The following is a 12,077-nucleotide window of genomic DNA, read 5'->3' as shown; positions in this document are numbered from 1 at the left end:
TAGAGCCAGACATCCTGGAATGTGAAGTCAAGTGGGCCTTAGAAAGCATCACTACGAACAAAGCTAGTGGAGGTGATGGAATTCCAGTTGAGCTCTTTCAAATCCTGAAAGATGATGCTGTGAAAGTGCTACACTCAACATGCCAGCAAATTTGGAAAACTCAGAAGTGGCCACAGGACTGGAAAACGTCAGTTTTCATTCCAATCCCAAAGAAAGGCAATGCCAAAGAATGCTCAAACTACCACACAATTGCATTCATCTCACACGCTAGTAAAGTAATGCTCAAAATTCTCCAAACCAGGCTTCAGCAATATGTGAACCATGAACTTCCTGATGTTCAAGCTGGTTTTAGAAAAGGCAGAGGAACCAGAGATCAAATTGCCAACATCTGCTGGATCATGGAAAAAGCAAGAGAGTTCCAGAAAAACATCTAGTTCTGCTTTATTGACTATGCCAAAGCCTTTGACTGTGTGGATCACAAGAAACTGTGGAAAATTCTGAAAGAGATGGGAATACCAGACCACCTGATCTGTCTCTTGAGAAATCTGTATGCAGGTCAGGAAGCAACAGTTAGAATGGGACATGGAACAACAGACTGGTTCCAAATAGGAAAAGGAGTACCTCAAGCCTGTATATTGTCACCCTGCTTATTTAACTTATATGCAGAGTACATCATGAGAAACGCTGGACTGGAAGAAACACAAGCTGGAATCAAGATTGCCGGGAGAAATATCAATAACCTCAGATATGCAGATGACACCACCCTTATGGCAGAAAGTGAAGAGGAACGAAAAAGCCTCTTGATGAAGGTGAAAGAGGAGAGTGAAAAAGTTGGCTTAAAGCTCAACGTTCAGAAAACGAAGATCATGGCATCTGGTCCCATCACTTCATGGGAAATAGATGGGCAAACAGTAGAAACAGTGTCAGACTTTATTTTTTGGGCTCCAAAATCACTACAGATGGTGACTGCAGCCATGAAATTAAAAGACGCTTACTCTTTGGAAGGAACGTTATGACCAACCTAGATAGCATATTGAAAAGCAGAGACATTATTTGCCACAAAGGTCCGTCTAGTCAAGGCTATGGTTTTTCCTGTGGTCATGTATGGATGTGAGAGTTGGACTGTGAAGAAGGCTGAGCACTGAAGAACTGATGCTTTTGAACTGTGGTGTTGGAGAAGACTCCTTGGACTGCAAGGAGATCCAACCAGTCCATTTTGAAGGAGTTCAGCCCTGGGATTTCTTTGGAGGGAATGATGCTGAAGCTGAAACTCCACTACTTTGGCCACCTCATGCGAAGAGTTGACTCATTGGAAAAGACTCTGATGCGGGGAGGGATTGGTGGCAGGAGAAGGGGATGACAGAGGACGAGATGGCTGGATGGCATCACTGACTCAATGTACATGAGTCTGAGTGATCTCCAGGAGTTTGTGATGGACAAGGAGGCCTGGCATGCTGTGATTCATAGGGTCGCAAAGAGTCGGGCATGACTGAGCGACTGAACTGAACTGAACTGATCCTTCTCCCCTCATATACACATACATAAAACCTCATGAATAAATTAAATAAAAACATTGAGCCAGTCTTATAGAATATCTAGACTTCCAATTATTTCCAAATAAAATTCAGAGAATTGACTTAAGTCAACAGATGGTTTGGGGCTTGTTTAAAGAAGAAATTATTTCACTCCATATGTAAGCTTGTGAGACATGCAATCAACTGCTGCACTTCTGCACATAATTTCTAGAATTTCATTTTAAGAAATGCATCCAGAGAATATTTAGTAGAGAACCAGTAACTTTAAAGTTTCTTTTCCTTTTACAGTAGTCAGGACCTCACTAGCTTGTCTTACTGGTCCTTAATAAATTGGCTTGAAGTTGCTGCTATTTTTATATGTTTTATCTCAAATCCATTTAATTAATTTTGTTGATCATTTTAAACAGTTTAATTAGCTATATTTGTACTTCTGAAATACTGAAGCTAAAAACAATAATGTATATATCCTTTTAAGAATAAAAGTAATCACTTATGCAAAGTTCTTCTGAGACAATTATTTCATAGGGGTTGACAATAATTCTTTGAGTGGCAACTAGGAAGGCTGATATGCTTTTATTCCTCCGGTTCTACTCTTCTTTATGGCTGAACCATCTATAGTGCATTTACCAATTCTACTGGCTTTCCTCTGAGTGTAATGACTTTCCTTGTACTCTGTTAAAAATATATCCCCACAAATCAAGAAGAAGCAGATTCAGACTAAGTGGCTGAGAAGATTTACATTCTATTGCTAACCCAGTTATTACTCTGCTGAAAACCCCATAGCATCAATATAATGAATCCCTCAACTTCTGCAGCAAGCACAATTTTTCTTCTCAACCTCATTGGCTCCTAACTTTCTGCTTGACCTTTTACAATCTGTGTGTGGCAGAACTTCATTACAACCTTTTAATGATGCACAAATGGCACACAACACCAAGGTCACAGAAGATCCCAAGTGAAAACTTTTCAAACACCACTAGAATAGATATTGAGACTTCATTTAAGAGACAGAATAACCTTATGGGGAAATCATACCTTAGGATTTAGTGTGTTCCCCAAGGGCTGGTAATGCAAAATATTGACAATGTGGTAAGTTGAATAACTAACTCTCAACAAACCTTTTTTTAAGAGGAAAAGAAACTGACTTATCAAGCTATAAATGGCTAAGAGATCCTAAACAGTTCTTTTGGTGTCCTATCTCAGTGCTGGGAGGATAATAGCTTTAGAATTCCAACCCAGACAGGTTTCATTATATAATTCACAACATTGATGTAAGCTCAAGAAGCCAACACTCTTATATATATATTTTTTCTTATCAGCTCGAGCCAGCAAAAAGCACCTCAAAATCCCATTGTAAAGTAAGTTAAGAATGTGAAAAGCACAAAATTACAGCATGGCTCTCCTCATGATTGATTGAAAGTGGAGGAATCTTGAAGGTGTAGGAGTAAGCAAGTTGAATTGTAGGGCAGGATGGGATGTGGCAAGAAAGAGGAAGGGAGAATTTGATTCTGATCAGCAATCTCCTTCAAGAAAAATGAACATTTGCTTGGGGAGCGAGAGTAAAGGGAAAAAGCCTCAAGGAAATGTTTATTTCTACTTGTTACTGCTCAAGGAAAGTAGAGGAGAACACATGTTCTGATTCTTCTTTTTGTACTTTTGAATCATTTCCAGGGTTTGTTTCACATTTTCTCTTTTCCTGCCCTTCCTCTTTTTTTCCTTTTTCTCTATTTTCACATCAGCTCAAAAAGTCCAATTTATCACATAGTCGAAGTTATGTGATCTGCTAACATAGGAGATAAAATGGCTTGTTCAGGTTTAGCTGGAAAAGGGAAAACATTCCAATTCACTGCTCCCCCTACCATAGTCCCCAACTCAAGTTTTTATTACAGAGTATATACTGAGTACCATGTGGAAAGAGAAATGAAAAATAAAAATGACTCTGAATTGAAGGCCTCTAGCCCAACATTGGTGGTACCATGATTACTACTTTCTATGTCCTTAGGAGAGCTAAGTAATTTTTTCTCCAACTCACGCACTCATCAGCAGTTTTAAAGAGGACAAAGATGAGAATTCAGAAGTCACAGAAATCAGTTCTAAATCCATGAGGGCTTTGAGTCCTTAGACACAGTGTGTACAAGAATGTGAGTTATACTGTCATACACAGCCAGGTTCAAATCTCCAGCTTAGACGCTTTATAGCCATACAAACTTAGCACAATTACTTAACTCCTCTGTGCCTTAGTTTCTTCCTGTCAGTTAGGAATAACAACTAGTTTGCATAGTTATTGAAAGAATTAGGAATAATAATCCATGTAGAGCTTACTGCACAGAGCTTGCCACTTCATGGATTCTCATGAAACAACTTGGGGTCATCATAAGTCAGAAGGCATATGACTTGATTCAAATATTGCCAGAAGTCATAGGTTTTAATTTTCACCAACTGTAGTCTCAAGATTGCAGCATGGCTGTTAGGTTAAAGAAAAAGTATGATTTTCCCAGGGTTTTTGCAGAAAAGTCTATCTGATTTGATATAGCACACTATTTAATAGGAAGTGAGTCAGACACAACTGAACAACTGAACTGAATTGAACTGAACATTGGGAATGGCTTCACAGGAGCTTCAGTGGTAAAGAATCTACCTTCCAAGCAGGAGATGCAGGCTTGATCCCTAGGTAGGAACGATCTCCTGGAGAAGGAAATGGCAACGCACTCCAGTATGCTTATCTGGTAAATCCCATGGACAGAGGAGCCTGGCAGGCTACAGTCCATGGGGTCACAGAGTCTGACATGACATAGTGACTAAACAACAACAACAAAACTGGGAGTAGAGGCTGATGCATTTTATAATCTATCCACAGGTTTGATTACTAAACTTGCCCCACACTCCCCTAGAACACCTTCATTTATAGCAATTTTGCTATTAAGCCATCCTGTCCCATTGGCACTGAAAATACTCTTATGTGGAATTCCAACATAGTTATCTCCTCTATGCAAAGTTGCCTTTGAGTCCATGCTAACCCATGGCTTTATTTCATGGTCTAAGTCAATACTGGGCACAAAGAGTAGGTTAACTAGCAAGGCTACCCAGGAAGAAATACTAGATCGCACCATTTACCCTGCCAGGCTCTCTGCCACAGGCGTCAGGGCCCGAGCAGTATGATGGCTGGCAGCTTTGGTAGTGAGCACAGATGGAGAATAATTGAGGTGCCCCAGTTAGCACCAGGCACATTGTGGAAGCTCAGAAAAGTATTAAACAGCAATGGGAAACTGCTCATATTCTCTCTACATACAGCTGTTATACACATTTGTGAATATATTTGTAGATCAGATTACTCACATTTCATCCTCAAGCCTGCAGGGTTGAATGTGAAAGACCTGGCATTTGCTTTAAAAGTTCTCAATATCTTGCCCAAGGATATGCTGAACCTTTGGTACCAGAAATTATCTATAGACAAGGAAGTATTGACAAATTCAGTGCTTTAGAGATTCCTGCGTAGAAATTTGCTGCTTAAAATTCTTCAAAAAATGGCATAGATTACTGTAAGGAATAAATTTTTTCCACAGTAATCATGCAATACACATATGTATTTCCAAACTATCCTCACACCTTCTGGCAGAAGTAGGTCAGTTAAAATTAGTGATAGGAGAATAATATTTTATTAATGTTAAAATATATATGTGCAAGACTATATGTGCAAACCATATAGTCAAGTAGTTTTTGATTAGTATTCATCTACTTATTTAGGAATTCTTCAACAAATACTTATGAGTATTTACCTATTGTGTTTCAGGCAATTTCATGGGCTCTGGGAAATGGCATGAAAGAAGCAAGATGAAATACATAAATCTCTTTATTAGTGCTATAACATAGCACTCTTAATGCTCTTTTCCAAATTCTGTAAAAGTGAGATTCATCTGCAGTGGAATGGGAATGATGTCCAATTCATGTGCTTTTATCTAATTTAACTGAAATAGGTACTTTCCAGTATAAATGCTTTACCTTGCCATAAAATTTCATTACAGAATGTGTCAAAACGATGTACAAGCAAATGGAGTTAAAGAAGTGAAGTTTTCATAATTCTAAAAAGTCAACTGTGAAAATAAAAACTGCCTCTCTGCCTAATTCCCCATGCACATCCTGCTTTTACATGAATAATGATATAAAAGATTCTGAGCTCATTCACCTGACAAAGGAGGCATAAAAAATACCGGTAAATATATTCTTATCTGCCTTGTTACCATTTGCCATCTGTATTGTTACTGAATTCTACAGTCACTTCACTACAGATGCAAAGAAATCTTAGCTACAACTCTCTTCCCTCAAAATCACAATCAGTGTCATGGTATTGGACTAGTAACAGTTGAGAGAATGTGGCTTCCTTCGAACACCAGAACAGTGTCGGACCAAGTTCAAAAATCTGCGGAAGAGTTACCGAAAAGTGAGAAATGGCCATGTGCTAGCACCCTGTGCCTTCTTTGAGGACATGGGCACTTTGTTGAATCCTGCAGCACATGTTTCATCCACAGATAAGCCAAGGGAGATCTGTCTCTCCCCAAACTGAAGAGAACTGGCATCAGTGCTGAAGAACAGATCAATTTGGTGGAGGAGGAAGAAGCTGCAGAGGAGTCTGATGGTGATGAAATGGGCGTTGAGTTTATCTGGAAGCCTGAGCTTCATGGTGGCCCTGTCATATTTCAAAACCTGAGTGGTGTGCATGGGGGCTACAAGGAAACCAAGACTTTCCTTGACATCCTCCATGAGACTTGGTCTTATGAAGTGCTGCAAGCCTGTCATCGGAAGAGCAAGTGGTATGGGACCGTGGCTGAGCAGCTTCGAGAGTGTGGCTTCCTCCAAACTCTGGAACAGTGCCAGACCAAGTTCAAAAGCCTTCAGAAGAGTCACCTCAAAGTGAAAAATGGTCATGTGCTAGACTCCTGCAGATCCTACAAGGAGATGGATGCCCTGATTAACTCTCGGGCATCTGCTTCTCCCACCATTTCCCCAGAAGAAGCCCCATCGTCCTCAGTTCAAGAAAGAGACATCATGGAAATTGAACCTCAGGAATCTACAGGCTGGGAACCTGAGGAGGACTCCCAGGAGGCACTTGTTGAAGATTCTGGCAGCGAGAGAATGAGTGAGGAGGAAATCATACAAGAACCAGAATTCCAGGGACCTCCAGGTTTACTGCAAAACCCGAGTGATTTTGAAATTGAAAGTAGTATCAAAGAGGATACAACACAGGTAATCTGTAAGGACATGGAGCAGCATAGGGCATTCGTAGAAAAGTCTAAAAGGGTCGTTTTCCAGAATGTTGATCCAGGTAAATATCATAAAAGGGATTACATCTCAGGAAGACAGTGGGAAAACCTTCATGGAATTGGACAGGGAAAACTGGTGCATCAGCCTCGAGATTTGGGGAAAGCCATAGTGCATCAGAGGCCTTTTGTGGGGAAGAGGCCCTTCCGGCTCCTCAGATATGGAGAAAGCTTTAGAAGGAGTGAGCGTCTCATGTGCCGCATGACCCACCAGAAGGAAAACCCTTCTAAGTGCAGTGTCTGTGGGAAGTGCTTCGGTAGAAGCAGGAGTCTAGTCCAACACCAAAGAATCCACACTGGGGAAAAGCCTTTTAAATGTCTCAACTGCGGGAAAAGCTTTACGACTCCTCCAACTTTGGTGCCCGCCAGAGAATTCATACAGGAGAGAAAAACTACACATGTGGAGAGTGTGGGAAATGCTGCAGCCAGAGCTCCAGTCTCATTATACACCAGAGAACCCACACTGGACAGAAGCCCTACCAGTGCGGTGAGTGCGGGAGGAGCTTCACCAACAGTTCGCACTTCAGTGCCCACCAGAGAGTCCACACTGGCAAGAATCCCTACAAGTGTGTGGACTGTGAGAGAAGTTTCAATAACTGTAGGAGATTTTGCGAGGACCGGCGAGTACACACCGGGGAGAAGCCCTACAGGTGCAGCCAGTGTGGCAGACATTTCAGCAAGAGTTTTGTGCTCATTAAACATCGGGAGGTTCACCTCAGAGAAAAGCTGCTGCCACCCCTGCCAGTATTCTGCTCCCCGGAGAACGCCCTCAAGGGGAAGAAACTGATGACTTCAGGTAGACTTTATAATGATGAGCTCTTCTCTTCCTAACTGTCCACTTAGCCATTTTACCCTGATCTCACTCTCGGAAGCAATCTTTTCTTAGCTATAAAGTGTCATTTCCAAGATAAGCTTGAGAATATAAATAAGCTAAAGGCTTGGATTCTGTTCTCACCTCTGCCTCTTTCTTGATTAGTCTGTTCTTCTCCTTCTAATACTAATCCAATACTCGCAACCAATACTAATCCAAATATTTTACTTTTTCTTCTATTTTTGACTTCACAAGGACTTCTTTTCATCATCTAAGACTATCTCCTTTCTATTGTAAAAGAGGTAAGAGGTTTTAGCAAATTAAAGGAAATAATTTACCACCACCACCCCCAGAGGATCTAATTTTATAACTATATCCAGCAAATGTAATAACAATAATTCCCTTGACTGAAGATGACTCATCTCTATATTAGAAGGTAATTTTTTTTTTTTTTTGGATTGAGGCTTGCAACAGATTTAGATGGACAGTTGAAGGGAACAAAAAACGGATCCCCACTTAGCAAGTTAAATGACCAGAAATAACTCTGGAGAATCAACAGATGACAGATGTGGCAACCAGACTGCCCTCCCATGGACATCCAAACCAAGACCATTGCAGGATCAAGGTTACTTTGAGCCAGAGCTGGCTATCAGTGGTAATAATAATATATAAGGAGATATATATATATATATTATTATATAACAAAAATATTTAAGGATTAGAAAACTACATGGAGGGGCATTCCTCAAATCCAGTTGCCAAGCAACTAAATTTTATGTCCTGTGTCTTGGTGAAAGATTTTGTGTGTATATATATATATAATTATATGTTCACCTTTCTGCCTGGCTATCACCAGACCTAGAGCTGGACTCTTAGTATGAGATGTTCAGAGTCCCTGCAAATTAAGCTTCATCAGCATCTTACACATGCTGGCTTCTTTTTCTGCTAAGCACTGCAGCATTAACACATGTTTAATTACTAGGAAGTTTCCCTTCCCCCCACAAAAACAGTGCCCTGACACATCAATGCCTCTAAATTTTGTTGTGATAAAAAACACCTAAGTTATGACTTACTTCTCTTCTCCTCTAATTACAATTTAAGGCCAATTTAAAACCAATTAAGTTCTTGTTATTTTTTCCCCAGTCTGCCATTAATAGGCCCTAAATCACAAGAATATAAGAGGCTGTGTAACATCAATCTACAGTCACAATACTTTCAGTAGAGTTGTCATGAAATTACAGAAGGATAACAAAACGATTAGATGTAATTAGGCAGGAGGAAAATACGACTCAACTCAAACTGTCAATCAGCAAATAATTAATCTTAATGTAGAAAAATGAAAAATATATATATACATGGCTTAAAAGTCATATTATAAATACTGCATCCCCAAGAAAATGAAAGCAACCAAAGATAAATTAGAAGTCCCCTATTATTAATTTGATGAAGTTCATGTTTACCATAATAAATGACAAGGTTTCTCAATTTATTAAAATGCCTGAAAGGAGAATGGTTTTCTTAAGTCTAAAATATAGCACTTGAGCTTATTAGCAAATGACATACAGGAATTTAATGTTTTATTAAATGGTTCCTTACAGAAAAATAGAAACAGAAATGGCCATTTATCTTCGAGGAGTAACCATAAAAATCCCATTATATATACTAGTCTCAGAGAACTTCTATGGTGAGAACTTTGAATTCCCCTTTGTATTGAAAGTAAAACCTGCTCCAATGAAAGATTTATGGTTTACTTATCTTTTAAGAAAATTATAATGCTGAATTAGTAGGAAAAAGCTGAAGTAGACTGTTTAAATGACATATGAATGATAATTCTGTATTACATATAATTCAATAAAAGGAAAAAAATATTCTCAGACGGGAAAGATTAAAAAAGATCTTCCAGTCTATCTTTGTTCCCATCCATATGACTTGCTTTCAGAACCTCCAAAACCTGAATCTATAAAAGAGAGCAAGAAAAACTATTCTGCTCTTAGTAAGAAAATACATTTGAAAGAGAATGTAGCATGAAGAGGGGAAAGAGCAGACATAAGGAACCACCCAATACACTTATTACATCAGTGTAAATTATCTAAATGTATTTCTGGGAAAACAGGCTGTAAGTTATCATGGTTAAGAGCCTGATTTCTAGGGATAGGTCTTTGCTCAGGTTTCCTTGGGCAAATTATTTAACCTTGTTAAGCTTTAAATTCTGCATCTTTAAAGAAGGGATAATCATAGAGTCTTTCTCATAGAGTGTGAGGGTGTACAGTTTAAGCATCTGCATCACTGGTTTACTTAGAATGATTTCAAACTAATAAAAGTCCAGTAAAAGCAACTGGAAAAAGTACTATAAATATGAAGTCAAAACTATATAGCCAGTGTCAAAAGCTGCATTTATAATTAGTATGGCAATTAGTGAAATAGTGTTTGTAAGCCCACTAAGGGCATAAATTTAAAAAATTAAAACAATAATTTTGCTTCACAGTTTGCAAAATTCTTTCATCACCATATTTAATCATCATAATGACCCTGAAACTGAGTGGAACGAGGAACTCCAATCCGGTTTTTGATGAGCAGACTGAGACTCAGGAATAGTGAGAAATTTGTCCCTCCCTGCATGATATTAAGTCTTGAAGGCAGGAGACACACCTAAGCTTTTTTTTTTTTTTTGGCTTTTAATGTTGATTTCAAGGTACTTTCTTCCACATTACACTATCCCCCTAAAAATAATATTGCTCTGACAGAATGCTATAACTCTAAAAATTCTTACACGCGTGCTTTGGGAATAGGATAAGAGTAGGCATGGAGTATTCTTTTTTTTTTTTGCTTTGGCTCCATGGTGATAGAAGCAAGGTCTGATGCTGTAAAGAGCAATATTGCATAGGAACCTGGAATGTCAGGTCCATGAATCAAGGCAAATTGGAAGTGGTCAAACAAGAGATGGCAAGAGTGAATGTCGATATTCTAGGAATCAGCTAACTAAAATGGTATGGAATGGGTGAATTTAACTCAGATGACCATTATATCTACTAATGCAAGTAGGAATCCCTCAGAAGAAATGGAGCGGCCATCATGGTCAACAAAAGAGTCCAAAATGCAGTACTTGGATGCAATCTCAAAAACGACAGAATGATCTCTGTTCGTTTCCAAGGCAAACCATTCAGTATCACAGTAATCCAAGTCTATGCCCCAACCAGTAACACTGAAGAAGCTGAAGTTGAACACTTCTATGAAGACCTATAAGACCTTTTAGAACTAACACCCAAAAAAGATGTCCTTTTCATTATAGGGGACCGGAAGGCAAAAGTAGGAAGTCAAAAAACACCTGGAGTAACAGGCAAATTTGGCCTTGGAATACGGAATGAAGCAGGACAAAGACTAATAGAGTTTTGCCAAGAAAATTCACTGGTCATAACAAACACCCTCTTCCAACAACACAAGAGAAGACTCTACACATGGACATCACCAGATGGTCAACACCGAAATCAGATTGATTATATTCTTTGCAGCCAAAGATGGAGAAGCTCTATACAGTCAGCAAAAACAAGACTAAGAGCTGACTGTGGCTCAGACCATGAACTCCTTATGTCAAATTCAGACTTAAATTGAAGAAAGTAGGGAAAATCACTAGACCATTCAGGTATGGTATTGTAATCAAATCTGATTATGGTATCATAATCAAATCCCTTATGATTATACAGTGGAAGTGAGAAATAGATTCAAGGGCCTAGATCTGATAGATAGAGTGACTGATGAACTATGGAATGAGGTTCGTGACATTGTACAGGAGACAGGGATCAAGACCATCCCAATGGAAAAGAAATGCAGAAAAGTAAAATGGCTGTCTGGGGAGGCCTTACAAATAGCTGTGAAAAGAAGAGAAGCAAAAAGCAAAGGAGAAAAGGAAAGATATAAACATCTGAATGCAGAGTTCCAAAGAATAGCAAGAAGAGATAAGAAAGCCTTCTTCAGCGATCAATGCAAAGAAATAGAGGAAAACAACAGAATGGGAAGGACTAGGGATCTCTTCAAGAAAATTAGAGATACCTAGGGAACATTTCATGCAAAGAAAGGCTTGATAAGGACAGAAATGGTATGGACCTAACAGAAGCAGAAGATATTAAAAAGAGGTGGCAAGAATACACAGAAGAACTGTACAAAAAAGATCTTCATGACCAAGAATCACAATGGTGTGATCACTGACCTAGAGCCAGACATCCTGGAATGTGAAGTCAAGTGGGCCTTAGAAAGCATCACTACGAACAAAGCTAGTGGAGGTGATAGAATTCCAGTTGAGCTATTCCAAATCCTGAAAGATGATGCTGTGAAAGTGCTGCACTCAATATGCCAGCAGTGGCCACAGGACTGGAAAAGGTCAGTTTTCATTCCAATCCCAAAGAAAGGCAATGCCAAAGA

The 12,077-nt window shown here is 39.2% G+C and overlaps 1 protein-coding gene and 1 pseudogene across 1 annotated transcript in view; one reads left to right on the top strand and one right to left on the bottom strand.

The window, feature by feature from the left end:
* NLGN1 (neuroligin 1) overlaps positions 1-12,077 on the bottom strand; it is a 529,443-nt gene that overhangs the window by 248,695 nt on the left and 268,671 nt on the right. The window lies entirely within an intron of this gene.
* LOC104989847 lies at positions 4,694-7,659 on the top strand (annotated as a pseudogene).

The sequence above is a fragment of the Bison bison genome, unplaced genomic scaffold (assembly GCF_000754665.1).
Source record: "Bison bison bison isolate TAMUID 2011002044 unplaced genomic scaffold, Bison_UMD1.0 scf7180017864164, whole genome shotgun sequence".
Classification (NCBI taxonomy): Eukaryota; Metazoa; Chordata; class Mammalia; order Artiodactyla; family Bovidae; genus Bison; species Bison bison.
The sequence above is the reverse complement of the archived record's forward strand: the minus strand, read 5'-3'. Positions and strand labels throughout refer to the sequence as shown.